The sequence below is a fragment of the Halichoerus grypus genome, chromosome 6 (assembly GCF_964656455.1).
Source record: "Halichoerus grypus chromosome 6, mHalGry1.hap1.1, whole genome shotgun sequence".
Taxonomy (NCBI): domain Eukaryota; kingdom Metazoa; phylum Chordata; class Mammalia; order Carnivora; family Phocidae; genus Halichoerus; species Halichoerus grypus.
In genome coordinates this window covers 41,275,403-41,294,626 of record NC_135717.1, presented here as the reverse complement: position 1 = coordinate 41,294,626, position 19,224 = coordinate 41,275,403, and the positions used below count along the sequence as shown (strand labels likewise).

At 51.1% G+C, this 19,224-nt stretch overlaps 1 protein-coding gene across 5 annotated transcripts in view; it reads left to right on the top strand.

The window, feature by feature from the left end:
- Nucleotides 1-19,224, top strand: part of DIP2C (disco interacting protein 2 homolog C) — a 396,828-nt gene that overhangs the window by 182,572 nt on the left and 195,032 nt on the right. The window lies entirely within an intron of this gene.

Below are 19,224 nucleotides of genomic sequence, written 5' to 3'. Positions count from 1 at the left end.
GCTCGGCAGCGTGACATCTGGGGGAGCTTGGAGCAGACAGTCTGGGCCCCTGTCTCTGGCCCACCACGCAATGTCTCTGCTTTTCCCGGTGGCTCATGCTGCGTAAGCTGCGGTCCTGGACTGAATTCTGCAGAATCAGGAACCGTGAAAACCCACAGCTCTGGGGATGTTGGGTGTCTTGGTCTTGTAAGTCTCAGAGCTTCCAGAGCAGTTTAAGTTGGGGGCACGTGCATGTCTCTTCTGGACGCTGTTAGACATCAGGATGCCACAGAACACCAGCATTTCTTCCTATTCTTGGCCAAACAGAAGGTGCTTTAAGAGAATCTCACAATGTGCAGCGTGTCTCCATTTGCCCCCCGAGGACCTAGGGATGGTGGCCTGGGCCTCTGCTGGACCCTGTCCCCACAGGGTCCTTCTGTGAAGGCTCTTGGGGAGCGGGCAGAGCAGGCCGCATGTAGGCCTGTCCGTTCTGCAGCAGATCGTGCTCTGAGCAGCTCTATGTATGGTCCCTCCCCCGACCCCGCAGGGCCCCATGAGGGAAACATGGCTGGGATCCTCTCCCTTTATTTCTGGGGAGATTGCCACTGAGGCGCATTGGCTCTGGGCAAGGACTGGGCAGGCGGGGAGCTGGGCACACACATGCAGCGGCCCGGACCCCGACGCCTGGCCCAGCCTGCCGAAGCGAGGGACAGGTGCCGTTGGCAGGCACGGATGGGCTTGGGGAGAAGGTGGGACCCCCGCAGGTATTCCTGGAAAGGGAAAAAGAGCTTTCCATGTTAGAAAAACGGCGTGGCATGGCTGAGTCAGGGCAGTGAGCCAGCCAGGAGGGGGATGGCCAGAGGTGGTGGCTGGCAGGGGCGACGGGCTCGCAGATGCCCCAGCTGAGGTGTGTGGCAGCCCTTGTGGGCTTGGCAGGGGGACGTGGAAGGAACATTGTTGGCGGAAAAATGCGCTTTTGGTTCCTTTTCATTGTTTCTTTTAAAATGTGGGCAGCCTCAGGCGAGTGGTGGAGGAACAGCTTCTGGTGGGGAAACTGAGGCGGGAGGTCATGCAGGCCTCCCAGCGCCACGTGCCCGAGCTCTCAGGGCCAGTTTTGACATGGACTCCTGGGCATGTGGGCTGCTGCTTCTCTCCTGTGACTTCTGGTTGGCTCCACCTTCTCGGAACCTTCGCGTCTGTCCGAGAGGCTGGCCTTGCGCTGTGTGCCGTGACCGATTGGCCCGGATGCCGCCGTCTCTGACTTCCTCCTTAAAACACCATCGGGGAACTGTTCCTCACATTGTTCTTGGGGGCACGGCATCTGGCTTGCAGACGTCATCCGCGGAGGTCTGGGGTCCCAGGGACTGGCCTGCGCTGACCCCACAGTGGCCCCAGGTGCCTGGACCCGCCGGCTCCGAGCTCCATTTCTGGATCGGCTCAGACACGGGAGGGGCTGGGAGTGGACGCTTTGTGCTGAGTGGACACACATGTGGTCTTTCCAAGGGGCGGAGCTTCTGGGAAGTCCCTGGCAGTTGTAAGGTTCTGAAGGACGGCCGGGTGATCCTGAAAGCATTAGTGGTTAGTCCTGGCATGCTGGCCACGGCCTGGCCACGACCACATGGCCACGCTCCTTCACCATCGTGTGTAACCAGGTAGATGTCAGGGGATCTGGGGCCAGAAGCTCGTTTTCTGGTGTGAAGTGAGAACTTGGAGCAGCTCATGAATGAACATGGACCCCGTTGGCTCGCGGCTGCGCTGGGGGGCGGGGGGCGATACGTGGCTGGGGGTGATGCGTGGCCGGGGGCGATGTGTGGCCAGGGGTGATGGCACGGCCAGGAAGCACGCAGCTGGCTGAGGGTGTGCTCAGGTAGGAGTGGGCCCCCCAGCTGGCTGAGGGTGTGCTCAGGTAGGAGTGGGCCCCCCAGGAGCCCCTGCCGCGTGGCCTGCATTTGTGCCCACGCAGAGTGGCTCGTCCTTCCCCAGGAAAAGCAGAGAACCAGCCACTGGCGTTCCAGGCTGTGGCTTCTTCCGCTTTGTGGTCAGCATGTCACTCAGTGCCCTCCATGCAATTTAAAGTGAACTTTGTGAGCATGTTGCCACGAGCCTGGTGGTCGGGGGAGCCAGCAGGCCACAGCAGACCCCCTGTGGGCCACAGCCAGGCTGCACTTTGGCCACGGGAGCCGCGTGGACAGTGGGGGCCCAGGGACAGCACAAACCAAGGAGGGTGTGTCTGCGGGGCCCCTGTCCTGCTCGGGAGGAGGAAGCAGCATCCCCACCGTGGGTGAGCAGATGTGGGTGCTGCTGGAACAGCCCCACAGGACAGTCCACACGTCTGTCCATAGCGCTCGTGATTGTGGTGAGGTGGACGGGCTCTGTGTGCAATGGGGGGGGTGGGGGTGGCAGCAGACCCGGATCATAGCCCCGACGCCCCACTGTCTGTGCCCCTCCCATGGCCCTGGGTTCCCCGACCTGCCTGCGCTGTCCAGCAAGCCGTGTGTGATGGCCGGCCAGCGATTCTGGGCCTCGCTGAGCAGGCACCGCAGAGGGCGTTTTGCTTGCGGTCACCTTGCCGGCTGGATCTACGCTCAGACTTGTTCGATCAGAAGGATAAAGTATTTGTGGGAATAGGTTCATTTTCAGATGAAGTGGATTTCCATATTAAAACAATTTTAGAGCAGTTTAGAACAGTGGAGACTGCGGGCTTCCCCCCACACCCGGCACCTCTGGCTGACGCCCCACGTTAGTGTGGCACGTTTGTCACAACCCGTACGTGAGATTTCAGGGATTTCCTCATTTTCCTGCCACAGACGGTGTCTGGGGCAGCACGTGATGTTTCGGTGTCCTGCCTCCTCCCTCCTCTGGCCACCATGGGGTTTTCTAGGACATCCCGTGATAGAGACTTGACTGGGGTTATGGGTCTGGGGAGGGAGACCCTGGGGGCGAATGCCGTTCCGGTGACATCCTGTCAGGGATGGGGCTTCAGGGATACGGGACGGTCGTCGATCTTGACCCCTGCAAGGCTAAGGTCACATGTGCCTGATTTCCCCAGCAGGCGGGCTGCGAAGTGTCTACCCGGCCGACGGTTTGTGCGCGGGAAGCCACGTGCAAGTGTCTGTGGCCGCGCTGGCTAGCGTGCCCTCAGTAAGTGGGCGCACACAGCACCGCCGCCCCACTGGGGCCGCCCAGAGCCTGGCCAGCTTGCCTGCACGCTGCCTCCTGGGGGAGGCCAGCGTGGAAGGGATGCGCACCATGTGGCCGCAGTCGTGTGACGGCGCGGGAAGGGCACGCCCGTGCCGCCGCACACAGATGAATGTGCTCCACGGCATGAAGAGTGCATTGTCCCTGGGAGCGTGCGGCTGCGTGGACGGCCACGCTAGCCCTCCGTCACGTCGTGGCGCACAGCCTTTACTGCGGATAGCTGACGTCACCCCGAAACAGCAGTGACCCAGACCTCGCCCCTCTCCCAGACGGCACTCCCTGCCAATTCCGTCTGACCCGCTGGTGTCCCTTCAGCGGGGGTGGTTAGAGCACCATGCACAGGGCCTAACCTCTCTCCACCTGGCCTCTGGAGGAGGGGTCTGCACTGGGACGTGGTCCCCGCTCCGCCTCGGCCGGCGCCCCCACACGTAAGGTCCTAGACTGTGCCTGCAGGGCCGGCGCGAGCAGAAATCTGTTCCCTGTAAACTGAGGAATGCAGGACCCACGAAGGTAACACTCGGAATCACGGTTTTCCTGATGAAGTCGGAAAGGCAGAACATGAGGGAGTCCATCAGCGGCTGTATGAATACTCAGAGCGTCGGGACGGGTCTGGGACTGGACAGTGACATAACTGAGGTGCGGAAGCTGGGGCACAGGCACGGGCCAGGGCTGTGGCTGTGTGGTCACATTGTGGGGCCCCTGGGGGTGCAGGCATGGACCCCTTCTCCATCACCATCGATCCAGGGGCTATGGGCACCGTTCACAACACGTTGTGAGGAGTCCCAGGTTAAGCAGGAATTCAGAGGAGAGGCTGAGAATACTCTCAGTGGGAGAATGTGTGGGACCTTCTGGGTGGGAGACGGTCAGAAGCGAGGGTGAAGGCTCACCAAGGTTGTGGCTGGGAATGGGGGTCAGGGAGAACGTGGCGGGGTACGTTGCCCACATTGGAGGTCTACGCTCACCCTTGAGGATTGCTTCCATCCGGAAAGTCGATTTATTTCTAACTGCTGCCTGGCTGTTCAATGTACCGTTTCGTGTCCGGTGCCGCTCAGAGCCGATGTGTGAATAGCCATGTAGGTGTCCCTGCAGCATCCACTCAGAGCCGAGCTCTGGGCAAGAGAGCCTCCCGTGGAACCCGGGCCAGAGGCTCTGTGTTGTGTGAGGACAGGCAGGTCAGGTTCGGAGCCTCAGGTCCCTGTGAGGTGCATGAGCAACACTGACCTTGTGGGGCGAGAGCCCTGACATGGGCGTCACCCCCAAGCTCAGGGGGTGGTTAACCGTTAGAGCATCCACGTTCTGTGCATTTGTTCAGCATGCACTGAGTATCCACTATGGGAAAACAGTGTGAGTGAGATTCCCACTCTTAACCTCTCTGGGCTTTGGTTTTTCAGCTGTTAGCAGTGTTCTCGGCACCAAGTTGTGGGGCAGACGAAGTAACACCTTTGAAAGGCTTTTGAAACTCTGGCAACACACAGATTTGGTGGTGACTTTATCACCAACGTAGCCTTTACTGTATTAAAATTTGGTAACACACCAGCGGGTTTTTTTGTTTTTGTTTTTTTTTCAGTTAATGTATTTCCTTTATTTGGTGTTCCTTTCCTTGGCAAATGACTAAAAACAGAAAACTGATCGGGCCCTTGAGGGGAAGATTTTATGTCCCAGAGCCTGAGCGCATGGAGTTTGGGGTCAGATGGTCAGCGTTGGGACCCTTGGTCCCCCACCAGCTAGATTTGCAACCATCCTCCTTGAACCCCGGAGAGATCTCCCCCATAAGGTACGAGCACTCTCAGGTACCATCGGGATTGCTGTTAAGGATCAAAGGAAACTGCATACAGCAGGTGCTCACCAGATGCAGTGCCTGTTTTGTGTGTAGGATCCATCAGGGAAGGAAGGCGGCAGAGTCCAGGGCCCCCTGCTGGTGCCTGTAAGGTGCTCATGCTCAGGTGTGTTTTGATCTCAAGTCCCCAGCTGTCTAAAGTAATCTCACACAATTAGGATCTAGTTAAAGATAATGGGTTTCGGATGACTTTTCCTAACTCCAGCTGCTGTAACAAATCCCAGGATTTTAACGGCCGACCTCAAACTCCTGTGGAATTCTTGGCCAGCAGGTGGCCTTAGGCATGCCTGTGGGACCAGGTGCTGGTGGCCCGGGGTCCACCTTCCACCTTCGTGGTGGGCTCTGCACTCAGGCAGCATGGGGAGGGACGGGCTGGAGCCAGCGCCTCACCCATCACGGCATCACCACTTGACTGATGAAGCTGACCAGTCCCACAGCCACTCCCGGCACACGCCGGCACATGCCTGATTTTGTGGAAGAAGCTGGGACCGCAGTCCAGCTGTGCAGGAAGGAGCGAGACCAGGCTTGGGACTGGCCCGTCACCAGGTCGCGGGAGGATCCGAGGGCTCTGTGGATGGTTCCACAGAATCCGAAGACCACGAAGGCTCTGCATGTTTCTCTGTGGCGGTCCGTGGGGCTGGGTGAGGAGACAAGGTTCGTTTCCTTTCTGAGGAGTCCATGTTTGTGTGCCAGAGATCACCCCGGCTGCGTCCCGTGCCAGCGCCGTGGACCTCCTCTTGGTCCTGTGAGGCCGCCGTCCCTTTCTCAGGAAGGGGAGAACCGAGCTCTTGGTGACGAATCGGAAGTAGGACCGTGAGTTTTCATGGCTACCACTCGAGGTCCACAACTGCTTTTCCTTTCCTGTGTCTCTCTCCTGTTTCTCGCCTTCTGCTTCTCTCATTTGTGGACATTTTGAACACGCTTACATGTAGCTCCTGTTGATAGGCACGTTCCTCTTTGCCACTTGTGTTCTTTCCCTGGTTCTCACCACTGAGAATTTTATAATGATCCGTTCGTGTTTGTGTCACTTTCCCTTCAAAAACACAGGTAATTATAATTAGAATTGGACGCTGGAGATAAGAAAGGTCCCGCTATGGAGAGATGTGGACGGTGGTGTTCACATCACAACAAGTTGTCCGGGCTTGAGTACAACTGTGTTCTTGAGGTTTTTTGAATTTACTTCTTCACATAATGCCTTCAGAAGCGTGTTTTTCAATATTTATTTTAGAGAGAGAGAGTGAGCAAGGGGAGGGGCAGAGGGAGAGGAGAGAGAATCCGCTGAGCAGTGGGGAGACTGACGCAGGGCTTGATCCTAGGACCCTCAGATCATGACCTGAGCTGAAATCAAGAGTCAGAGGCTCCACCGACTGAGCCACCCAGGTGCCCCAGAAGTGTATATTTAAATGTGCGTGTGTGGTTCTGCCAGGGCTTGGTGAGCTGGGGCCTAACCCGGCTGGCTTCCCACTCTCGCTGTTGGGGTATAGAGCGCATGTGGGAAGTGCATGGGGCACGTGCATGGAGCGTGCGTGGGGCGCGTGCGTGGGGCGCGTGTGTGGGGTGCGCATGGAGCGTGCATGGGGCACGTGCGTGGAGCTTGCGTGGGGAGTGCGTGGAGCGTGCGTGGGGAGTGCGTGGAGCGCAAGTGGGGCACCTGCATGGAGCGTGCGTGGGGTGCGCATTGCGCGTGCGTGGGGCACATGCATGGAGCGTGTGTGGGGCGCGCGTGGGGGGGTGTGCATGGGCGTGCATGGAGCGTGCGTGGGGAGCACATGGAGCGTGCGTGGGGTGCGTGTGCTGCAGCCAATCAGGTTTCGAGAGTGTTTCTCTTCCATGTCTCGGCGCACCACGTTCCCCCAGGGGTCTGTGGTTTATACAGTAATTATTAGAGGACTGGGTTAATGAGATATTCCAAAGTGTAAATTAAAATTCTCAGTTTTCTCCCCTTTCCTCCTGAAGTTACTGGCTTCTACTGCAGCCAAAGTGTCAGCCCTCCTGGTTTTTCCATGACAACTGAGTTTGTAATTTGTTTCATTAGAGGGTTTTTAAAAATGGTGACTGTACTTCATTAGCTGTCTTTGCCTATAAAGTGCCAAGAAGTTGATAAATAGGCATGATCTAAAGAGAACCACTTTTTAAAAGGCTTCAGTTTAGCTGCATACACACAGACGTGCACATACATGCACACAGAGATGTGTATACACACATGCACATGTAGACACAGACACATGCACACACATGCAGAGACATACATGCGTATACACACGTGTGACAGAGATGCACAGAGGCATACCCAGACACATGCCTACATACATGCAGAGATATGCACACAGACCCCCACACAGGCACAGATGCATGCATACAGAGGTAGACACATGCACATATAGACATGCACACACTCACACATACACACTGACATGGCAGATACACATGCACACACAGACATGCACAGATGCATACATATATGCACACACAGACACACATGCCCCCACATGTATACAGTCACGCACACACAGATACAGACAGAATTGCGTGCATACACACATACTGTTTTTTCTTCCCAGGATTTTAAATGTTTAATTTGAGTAGCAAACTTTATACGAGAGACAGGGGCAGGAAAACAGTTCTGCCGTGGTTTCTTCGAGGCTCACTGAGCCTGTCTGCTTTTCGTAAATCTTACACACTCAGTTATGCTCGTTTAGACTAAAATCCTGCATTCGGGGGATACGGAGGGTTAGAGTACTGGCTGGTATTCATCCACGATCGTGTTCTGGCGAGTCAGGACTGAGTGTTTCACGAGTTTGTCTAGATGTGTCTCCTGAGGGGCTGCGTGTGGGAGTGCGCTGGTCTGCACACCGTGGCGGCGCCATATTAATGACAGTCCTCACCCAGCTGTGCCCCCCGCACATGAACGGGCTTAGCTGCCATGCACCCCCGCCCCGTTAACCTCCGTTCTAGCTCCTCGGGCCGACACTCGATGCTGTAGATGCCCGTGGTGCTCTGCTGTAGCTCCCTCCCTTTTCTTTGAAAAAGAGAACTGCTCGCCAATCCTTCTTATTCCTTACAGTGGTATTTTGTTGAGGTATAATGGACATACAATATCCTATTAGTTTTGGGTGTATTTGATATTTTTGTACATTATGGAATGATCCTCATGATAGAGTGCATATTTAGTATACTTACAGTTGTCACGATACACAGCAAGAAGGGAAAGCTTGATGCATTTTTTCTGGGCTGGGGCTGTGCTGCGAGAGGTGAGGTTAATAGATCGAGAAGCTGGCGGCCTCACCCCGATTGTGGCCGGCTCGCGTGTGGCCGCGCAGGACAGAGGCAGCCCCATCTCCTCTGCGGCGTGTCCCCAGCTCGTGTGTTTGTGGCTACATAGTGTTCCAAAGGGGTTGGAGCTATTGAGGAGTGTTACTAATCCCTTTTTTGTTTATTAGGTGTTGCCTTTAAAAGTTTGGAATTGTAATCGCTCCTCAGAGCTCCCGGTAGCCACGACAGACACGGGTGCTCTCCGTGTAGCTGGATCCCTTCCTCCTCCAGGGCGGGCCCGCTCCCGAGCGGCGAGCAGGTGCTGCAGCAGAGGCTCGGATGCATGTCCTGTGAGTGCCTGGCCTCCTGCGGCAGGAGTAGGACCCCATTCACCTGCAGGGTCTGCTAAGTCACGTCCTCAGATGTTTGAATGAATGAAGGCATTAAACCCAGCACCACTCATTCACACGAGCTCTGAAAGGAGCTCTGAGTGTCAAGAAACAGAAATGTAAAGAGCTTCCCTTGGGGTGCTGTTTGGGATGCTGAGGGTTCGCCATGTAAGGAAAAGGACAATGCAAGCCTAAGGTGTGATGTCTCAGGAATTTTGGTTTGTTTCCTCTTTTTAATATGAAGCTGAAAAGAACCAGGTTAGCTGTCACGTCTTATTACTCAGTCTTTATGTTATGCTTCCTTTAAAAAAAAAAAGGAACATACACTGAGTTATTTAGTTGCCGAGTAAGATAACACAAAATACCAGGAAAAAGTCTCATTATTCATAATTTAGGTCACTGAGTTTTCAGGGTATTTTCTTCCAAATTGGCATCCTGTGGCTTTAGGATCCTGTTTTTATTCATCTTTTACTGACTTGATTCTCACGTGGATGCTGGCAATGAAATCCTCACAGTTTAGTGCTGAACCACACACTGTATTTTCACCCCAAAACTTCAAGGGCATAACAGCAGGTTGCAGTGTGTTTGGGAGGGCTCGCCCTCGCCCTTCTGCATGAAGGGATCAGGAAGCAGCTCTGACCTGGGGTGTGGGAGCAAACACCCTCCTCCTTGTGGTGGCTGTCCTCCTGTGTCTGTTGGAGTGTGGTCTGTATCTTCTGCAGAGCTTTTGAACAGATTTCTGCCCAGCAGTGATTTGATAATGACTTACATGCATCATGGAGCCTGGGGGATAAATATTCTCTGTTGTTCGCTCTTACTCTGGTCAGGCAGGCACTGGGGGTGGAGGCTGAGGTGTGGGGTCTGTATGCTTCCAGAAGACGGAAGGGGGAGGTCTTCCTGTGCAATGGTCTCTTCGTTCACAAAGATAAACCAGTTTTATCTGTTACCCAAAAATAGAAAGGAGTTGACTTTCTCAGTTAAGCGCGATCAGGAAACCAGAGTGTAATTCTCAGGTGAAAGAATCACCGTGGGAATGTGCCTTTTGACTTGGCTTTGAAGTCAGAGACGCAGAAGTTTAGGCTGAGTCCCTGGGTCCAGACGGAAAGCCATTATGGGCTGCAGAGTTTATCAGGTGTGTAGAGAGTCTTTATGAAAACCTTAGGGGGAGAACAAGGCAGGAATATTCTTCTTGAAAGGAATTAAAAAGTGTTAGCAGTGCAACCTAATTTTCTGTGAAAGGTGCATCAAAGTGTAGGTCCCTTTCCAGTTGAACAGGAAGTTAAGAGCTGGAGAAATACTTGTGAATGTTGTTGAAATTGTTTTCTCTTTCCTTGTGCACAAACCATGGGCTCTGCAGGTGCCCAGCTGGGTGCTATCTGGGGTAGGCAGGTGGTGCTCTGAGTGGGGGACCCCTCCTGGTTTTCTGCCGGCTTGGAAACCCCATGCCTTATAGCACAGGATGCCACATCTACTCTTCTTGATAGGATTTTGTCTTGTTTTTAAAATTAACATCTAGGGAAGGGAAAACTGACTCTCTTTTTGGTGTCCAGATCTGTGAGTTTTCTTTTGCTTACTGGCAAGCTGCTTATCCACACCATGGAAGGGTCTGTTCAAGCCTTTGCCAGGTTCTTCATGCGGATGCTGTCTGTCCTTTGTTAGAGGTGTGGTTTGAAAACACTTTCTCCTGGTCACTAGCTTAGTTTTTATTCTGTTAGGAGTGCCTTTTTCAGAACAAATTTCTAAATTTTAAAAAAGTCCACTTTTTTTTAATGCTTCTATTCTTCGCTAACCCAAACTCGTCACAATTTTCCCGTATTCTCTTCTAAAATTTTAGTTTTGTTTTACATTTAGATCTAATGCCCATTTTGAGTTAATTTTTATAGAAGCTGTGAGGGTTAGCTTGAGATTCTTTTTTTTTTTTTTTTTTTTTTTTGCATATAGATGTCCATTTATTCCAGCACCATGATGAAAAGACTCTCCTTTCTCTATTTAATTCATTTTGCACCTTTGTCAAAAAGCAATTAGTCATATTTGTGTCTATTTGTAGGTTTGTTTGCCAATACCACATTGTTTCGATTATTGTTAACTTTGTGATAAATCTTAAATCAGGTAGTATGAATTCTCCCCCTTTATTCTCTATCAATTTTTTGCTATTGTAGTTCTTGTGACTTTTCATATAACTTGTAGAATTAGCTTGTGTATATCTAAAAAAAAATTCTGCTAGGATTTTAATTTGATCACGTTCAATCGATCCATTAATTTGGAGAGTATTGACATCTTTATTATGCTGAGTTTTCCATTCCATGGACACGGTGTGTGTCTCAATCTGTATGGATCTTTTTTTATTTCTTTCTTCCCCATTTTGTACTTCTCAGCATACAGATTCTCCACGATCCCACAGATCCCATGCACATTTTGCATGTTTTGTTATATTTATAGCTAAATACTTCTTGTTTATGTAGCTACTGTGAATGATATGTAAATGTAAAACGTTTTTAAAATTTTAGTCCCAAATATTTGTTGCTAGTATATAGTAATATGATTTGATTTTGTATGTCGTGACCTTGCTAAAGTCAGTTAATAAATCTAGGAGTTAATTTTGTAGATTCCTTGGGATTTTCTATGTAGGCTTTTGATTTGACAGATTTTTCTTTTTTTCTGTTTTTAATTTCTTTGATTTCTGGCTTTCATTATTTCTTTGCTTTCACTTGTTTTGGGTTTATTTATATATATATTTTTCTATTTTCTTAAGGTCGAAGCTTAGATTAATGACTTGAGACCTTTCTTTTCAGATAGAAACCTTTAATGCGGAAAGTGTGCGACTAATCACTATTTTGGCTATATTCCACACATTTTGGTTTTCATTTTTGTTCAGTTGGAAATACTTTTTACTGTCTCTTGAAAGTTCATGGTAGGTTTGTGCAGTTCATCCAAATCTCATTTTAGCTCATTTAGCAATCAAGATTCATGCAGGCTTCCTTCCAAATTTTCCCTCCTAATAATCTCACTTTCTGTGCGGTGACCAGTCGTTAGCAGTGGTGGAGCTTGACATGCAGGTGGCTGATGCATGGCATGTGGATGATGGAGAAGTTGTTACCATGGGAGAATTTGGATTCAAGTGCCATGAGGACAAGGGTTTTATGTTTTGCATTCTGCTGTTGCCAGGTCCGGAGAACACTGCCTGGCATGTAGCAGGTGTGGAAGGGAAGTATAATTTCACTTTTTTACTTTTCCACCCTGGCCCTTGGCTTCTCTGAGCTGCTTCGCTTTGCAAGCTAACCTGCAACATGACCCCGTGTGCAAGCCAGTTTTGTAGTTTGATTTAGACTTTGGTTACTGCTTATTTTTTCTTATTTTATATGAAGTGGTGTTTTTTTTCTGTCTTTCTTTGTGCTCCTCTTTCCTCTAGGGTTGGGATATAGGGTGCCAATGTATGTTACTTTGTAAAGATTAAAAAATTAACTTTAAACACCTGTGTACTCAAATATCCAGCAGAGGTTTCTTGATTCCGACAGCCTCAGTGAATAACATGTATTTTTAATAATTGCCACATATTATGTGCCGGGACTATCCAGATGTATCCAGATGTTGTATTCCCAACAGCTCGGTATTTTTGGCTTTGCTTGCAAATGAGTTTGCACACAGGAAGCCTCAGCATGTTCGCTGCAGGAACTCCTGCAGCTCATTGGTCTCACAAAGAGAAATAATGACTGTATAAAATTACCTGAAATAACTAGCCCATCACACGTCTACACGTCTTCCAGTATATCTGCCCTCCTTTCTCCTCCCCAACCCCCCAGATCCTTCAAATTAACAGCAGTCGTTTTTAGAACTGAGCCATTATTTTAGAAAGCAGGATTAAAATAAATAAATGTTTATGTATGTGTGTATATGTATATATGTATGTGTATACATGTATGTATATGTATTTATAATTTGAAAATAAAATGATTTAAAAATCTTTGCACATTCTGTATCTTGACACCAACAAGAGGGAGGTCGTATTCAGCCATTCTCACTCTTTCTAACACAAACTCCATCTCTAGTTTTGTTTCCCATTACTTGGCCAGATGGGGCAATTTAAGAATGTCATTGAAATCATTAACTTAGTCACTACTTTGTTTTCACTTTTTGTTTGTTTGTTTGTTTAAAGATTTATTTATTTATTTTGGGGAGAGAGAGAGCACGTGCACACGCACAGCGGGGAGGGGCAGAGGGAGAGGATCTCAGGCCGACTCCAAGCTGAGCAGGGAGCCCAACACAGGGCTTGATCTTACGACCTGAGATCATGACCTGAGCTGAAACCAAGAGTTGGATGCTTAACCAGCCGAGCCACCCAGATGCCCCTGTTTTGACCTTTAAAAAAGTTTCAAAGTGAAAATAGAACTGTTATTTACCTAATCTTTCGTTGAGCAAACATTTAGTGGTGGGGCTGTTTTCTTTACTACCCTCTACCGATTGCCTGGCCCATCGTAGGTGTTAATAAATATTTGCTGGATGAAGGAATGAATGGGAATAAAACTCCAGACCCTTTACATGGTGTTCCGAAGTTCTGAGGTCAAAATTGGGTGCAGGTGAGAGCCACAGTTGGGCGGGGGGTCCTTGCTGAGCAGTAGCATGGCTCCAGTCAGATTCTGGGTCTCCTGAAGGTCAGGGTGACTCTGTGCTGTGTTGTACTCCATCCGAATGTGGAGGGCGGTGCGGCTCCTCGCTTCAAGGAGGAGGAGCGGCAGGCTTGCATCACCATGCCTGACCATCTGGAGAAGTGGCCGGTTTGCTTTGCTCAGAGTTGCCTGCAGAGATGCACTTTGCCATCTCTTGAGGCTCAGAGGCACCAAGCATTTCCCTCCAGCTGATGTATCTCATGTTACGACCAAGAACCATTTCTTGGACGCAACAGTTTGTATATGTCTTCCCTCATTCCCTGCCCTTAGTGAGACAGGACGTGGCCACGGGCCCAAAAGAGTGGTAGCAACGAGACCACATTGCCACAGACAGAAGGGTCCCAGGTCCACCTGCTTCCACTCCCTGAGCAGGTGGGTGCGTGCACAGACGTCACAGTCTCTTTCTGCATGAAGAAGAGCTCAGCACAGAGCTGGCTAACACGCCTTCAGCAGCCGGGCCAGAGGGAGAGTGCCTTCCAGGGTGCTCCCTATACCTTATAAAGCCATCAGCTTAGAGGGACGTTAGGAAGGTTCCTGACAGCCGTGAAATTCCAAACATGGGAATGATTGCTTTGTTACACAAAGCATTCGTTCCAGCTTCAAAAGAAGAAATAGTCCTGACACCAGGAATGGAAAGCATCCTGCTAGGCTGGTCTGTTTACCCTGAATGATCCCAGCGTGGAGGTAGCTCGTGGCATGCAGTCCACTCTGGGGCACGTCCGGTCACCTGGAGATCCCATGGCTGTCCACGCTTTCCCATCTCGGTCATGCATCACAGGGCGGGTGGCTCTGCACAGATCCCCGGGGGGCCCGAGTTTTTGGAGTGAGGCCAGGTCGGACAGATGGGGGCCCTGCAGTGTCCACTTCAGTCTGGCATTTGCTTGACCTTCCCTTTTCTAGGACTTGGGGTTTGCTTGGAAGTCTGGGCTACGGTATGAGTAAGAGGATGCTTCCTTTGGGGAAGAGGAGAAGAGTGATCTCCGTGTTACTCAGCTGTGTATTGGTGGTTTTGCTTTACTTGGGTTTTCATTTTAAATTTAAGACTTGTCTGCAAATCTTTTCTCTTTGTAACAGAACACATGACTTTAATTTCTCCTGCTGAATTTTAAGTCTTAAAGAGCTTCTTTAAGGATAATAATTTAAATACTTTTGATAAAGTGGAAAGTATTTCAAAAGATCACTTTTATTTTCTCCTCACTGAGGAGAGATGATTTCTGCACTTTTCTGTCCTGTGTCCTTACTCCTGAAATGAAAGGGTGTTAGGTGGACAGGTGTCTCGAGCTCAGAAGCATGGACATACACCATTTGGGTTGTACATGGTGAATACTCAAGCACGGGGTCCTGTGGTTGGTGTCCCTGGACTAACATGGTCTTTCGCTTCTGCAGTGAGCGAGCATTCACCAACCTGCTGCCAGCTGTGGGACAGTCCTTGGGGCACCACAGATGTTAAATAAACTCTTGCTTAGGCACGTGACAGGGAGGATGGCTCCTCTTGCAGACAGCCTTGTGCCTCAGATTTACAGTTTTACCCTGAAGGCTGTGTGCTCGTTGCAGATCCAGGGTGAGGAGGAGAAGGGGGCGCCCATCAGTCCTTCAGCCTGAACTGATGGAAGATGATGGAGAAGCTGTGTTGTCATGGTGACATCGTGGCGTTGAATGTAGGTCAGCCTGGGGTGGAGCCCCGGGAGTGGTCCAGGAGGGCAAGTTGTGTGTAAAGCCAGCCCCTTGGGTCCATCCTGTGTGTCCCTTCACCCTTTTTCCTTCTGCCCATCCGTCTTTCTTCCATGTATCAATCATCGATCTACTCTTTCTCAACCTACCTGCACAAAAATCGTCACTGGATGCTTCAGAACCAGGGCCAAATGGAAGAGCCCCCAGCTAGAAAGTCTGCTCATATAAATTTGCAGAGAGAGGTCGTTACCGCTAATCCGTGGGACTGCTGTCTACCAGATGCTCAAGTAGTTGCAGAGTTACAGATAACAGACTTTCTCCACGGAAGAGAAAAGTAGCAAGGGCATTTTCAGCCCTGATGCTTGGGGTGCCCGAATGACCCCGGCCCCTTGCCACAGGCGCTGGACCCTCTTGGGGAGCACGCGCACCAGCTGTGTCCCAGACACGTTAATAAGGGGGTCATGGAGGGTCCTCTCCAGTGACCCTCTGTTTGCCCTGCGGATGCACGCAGACTGTGTCCAGCTGGTTACTGGAGTCGCTCTGACATCCGTGCACAGTGCAGCTTGTGAACCAGCGGGACCGGGGCTCGGTTCTGCAGGACGCTGGCCCGTGAAGGCTTCATGCCCTGGGTTTGAGGATAAGCCGCTCGAATATGTGACAGAAACCATAAGCAGCCATCCAGGCCGCGTGAGGAAAGCCCAGCCACGGCTGGAGCCAAGGCTGGGAGGGCCCTGACGCGGGGGGCGTGTCCTGGGCAGGTGGCGGGGTCACCGACCGCATCCACACCTGCGGGGTGCAAGGTTCCAGGTGTGGCTTCGATGAGAAGTCGTTTGAGATTTGGTCAGGGTGTGTTTTCTTCGTAGATCTGGGGCCCTGGGCGAGAAACATGAGCACGATAGGTGTCTGTTTCTTACCTGTGAAACCTGTTGTTACAAGGACTAAAGGTATTCAGGGTCGTGGGACAGTGGCTGGGAAGCTTGTGTGGGCGCTGCGGTCCAGGTTGTGGTGCACACGAAGGAGCACAGCTACGTGCCCGGCAAGCCTCCTTTGCAAAAACAGTCCGCAAGCTGCATTTGTAGTTGGCGACCCCTGATTTAGATGAAGTTACCGAATAAAAAGTGTCTGTCTTTCCACACTTACGGGTTTTAAGAGCTGTTAGCAACCTGGGGTCTCTGAGAGTGGTATGTGGAAATCCCCTGTGAGCCGGTTGCTTCTGAGCATGGTTTCATAGTGGGGCCAACATGACTCGCCCGCTCGGAAGCAGGGACTCCTCCCGCTGCCAAGCCCTTTCTGCGCGGGGCTGGGGACTTGCGCAGGGCCGGGAACTGTGTGGATGTGCCTTTGCGGGACTGACACTGACCTCTTCCAGTTCCATGGACAGTCCTGGTTTCACCAGGAAAAGCCTTGTTTTCCTGAGGCCTAAGGTCTTAATAATTGGAGCTTCCCGAAGTAAAACAGTAAAAACTGAGATTCCTTTGAGGTTGTCCTATGCCGAAAATTAAGTGAGGACCTCCTCCCCCCATACTTACATGTTCTTCTGGGACTTTTTAAAAGATTTTATTTGAGAGGAGAGAGCAAGAGAGCGCATAGAGGGACAGTGAGAGGAAGAAGCAGGCTCCCCCCTGAGAGGGGAGCCCGACTCGAGGCTCGATCCCAGGACCCTGGGATCATGACCTGAACTGAAGGCAGATGCTTCACCAACTGAGCCACCCAGGTGCTCCTGCAAATGTATTTCTATTCCTTATTTATTCATTCATTCAAAGTAATCTCTACGCCCAACGTGGGGCTCGAACTCTAAGAGTCGCATAATCTATTGACTGAGCCAGCCAGGTGCCCCATCTGAGACATTTTTAAAACATGAGCTAAATTTTGGGTGCAGCGCAAACCGTGAAAGGTGCTGGCTTACTCAGGCTGGGATTGGGACTGGAATTGTGCAGAGCTGCTGGGAGGCTGGGGGATGGCCAGGGAAGGGGGCCGCTCAGGACCGCTGTGGCCCCATGGTCCGCCCTCACCTGTGTGCCCCTCTGCCCGTCCCTGATGTCCTGGCCCCTCCCTTGCAGGGAGCAGACGGGCTCTGAATTGGGGAAATGCACTGCGGAGGATGAAGGAGCAGGAAATGAACTGGTTCCTCACCGGCACTGTGCTCAGAGAGCAGTGGGGGGAGCATGGGGAGTGAGGGATAGGGAGCCCACAGGGAGCTGCTTCTCAGGGTCCGCGGGGCTGGGAGAAGCCTCTGGTGTCTACTGCCATGTCCTCTAAGGGCAGAACGTTCCTCTCTGTGAGCAGGACTGGGAGCTTCGCTGTCCCCTGCGCTCAGGCAGGCTGATGTGAAGCAGCCTGGGGGGCCTGTCCGCCTCTGACCCCCGACCCCACCTCCCCCGCGTGGTCCCCGCTAGCCACAGCACTTCCCTATCCCGGTGGTGTTTCTTCTGCAGATTGGTTTTATGCTGTTTCCTCAAAGATGTTTTCTTGTCTTTAACGTGACAAGAGGTGTACTGGTCGTGGCCAGGAATCAGAAGGTGTGACCCGTGACCAACACTTCTCAGCCAGTGCCCTAATTCGATAACTTAGTCCTTTTTCCTGAAATTGCAAACACGCTCCAGAGTGTGTGTGCACATGGGGTTTTTGGTTATTGAGATTTTAGGTATCCTTTTAAAATGGGGAATTTGAGGGGCGCCTGGGTGGCTCAGTCGTTAAGCGTCTGCCTTCGGCTCGGGTCATGATCCCGGAGTCCTGGGATCGAGCCCCACATCGGGCTCCCTGCTCGGTGGGAAGCCTGCTTCTCCCTCTCCCACTCCCCCTGCTTGTGTTCCCTCTCTCGCTGTATCTCTCTCTGTCAAATAAATAAATAAAATCTTTAAAAAAAAAAAAAAATAAATAAAAAAATAAAATGGGGAATTTGAGAGGCGCCTGGGTGGCTCAGTTGGTTAAGCATCTGCCTTCGGCTCAGGTCATGATCCCAGGGTCCTGGGATCGAGCCCCATGTCAGGCTCTCTGCTCAGCGGGGAATCTGCTTCTCTCTCTGACCCTCCCTCTTATTCGTGCTCTCTCTCTCTCTTGCTCTATCTCAAATAAATAAATAAAATCTTTAAAAATAAATAAATAAAATGGGGGATTGGATGGAGCATGTCCAGAAGCAGCCGAGCAGCCTCGGTGCTGAGGGTGGGTGTGGGCCCAGCCGTAGTGCGTGTTCACCGGAGGGCCATGCGGTGAGTGTTGCTCATCGACGGTGGCCCGCGGACATGCTGATAGCATCAGGCTGCTTGCCGGTTGATAGCGGACAATGTTTTCCACAGACTTCTGTTGTTTAAAACAAGGTGTGCGTTTCATGGGGTGCACACGACTCACAGTGGGAGCTGTGAGTTTGTCGGGTCAGTCAGCATACACTCAGGGTGCTTTATGGTTTGCTCAAATTTAGTGAGCGTATGTCATCAGAAAAAGCAAATTCCCCAATCTGTATTTTTATTAAAACTTGACTGTTTAGCTCTTCGGGGAATGATGATTTGATCAGAATATTGGGAGAAAAAAAATGCTACAAAATATTCAAGGGCAAAACCGGCATTTTGTGTATTAGCACTTAAAATTAGAAAAGGCTGTTGTGTGTTCCACGGGTTGCTTTGTCCTAGGTACTGAGCACTTGGGGAAAATGTCAGCGTGTATACCCCTTGCTTTTCTGCATGTGAACCTCTGGCTTTAACATTTCAATTTTTGCTTTAAGGATGAGCACCTTGCTCACATACTTTAGATTTCTGTAGGTCCCACATTCTCTTGCTTTATTTCATGTTTCATTTGGTCTGAGTCACCTATTTTCATAAACACCCGAGCAGTTTGGTGTCCTTGGGACTGCCCAGCCGGGTTGGTCCGTGGAGGAAGATGCTAATCAGCACGGTTTGGGTGGCTGTCCCCAGCATCGATGCCTGCAGTGTCCCTTGGCTAAACTAGTGAGAGCCATGCAGACTGGAAGGCTTTGTGCTCGGCTGGTGTGAACAAGATCACAGACTAATTCTGCGTCCTGTGGGAGCCGAGACCTCGCAGGGAGGGGCTGGGACAAGCAGGAGCCTACCAAGGATTTTTATGTAACTTAAATGACTATTTGAGGGCAGGGGAGGGCCAAGGTGAATGACAAGGTCCTTTATTCTTTAAATTATAATTAAAAGGCAAACAGAAGACACAAAAGATGTAACTTGCGGTGTCTTAGAATCTGAAGAGCGACCCACTCATCACTGAGGCCATT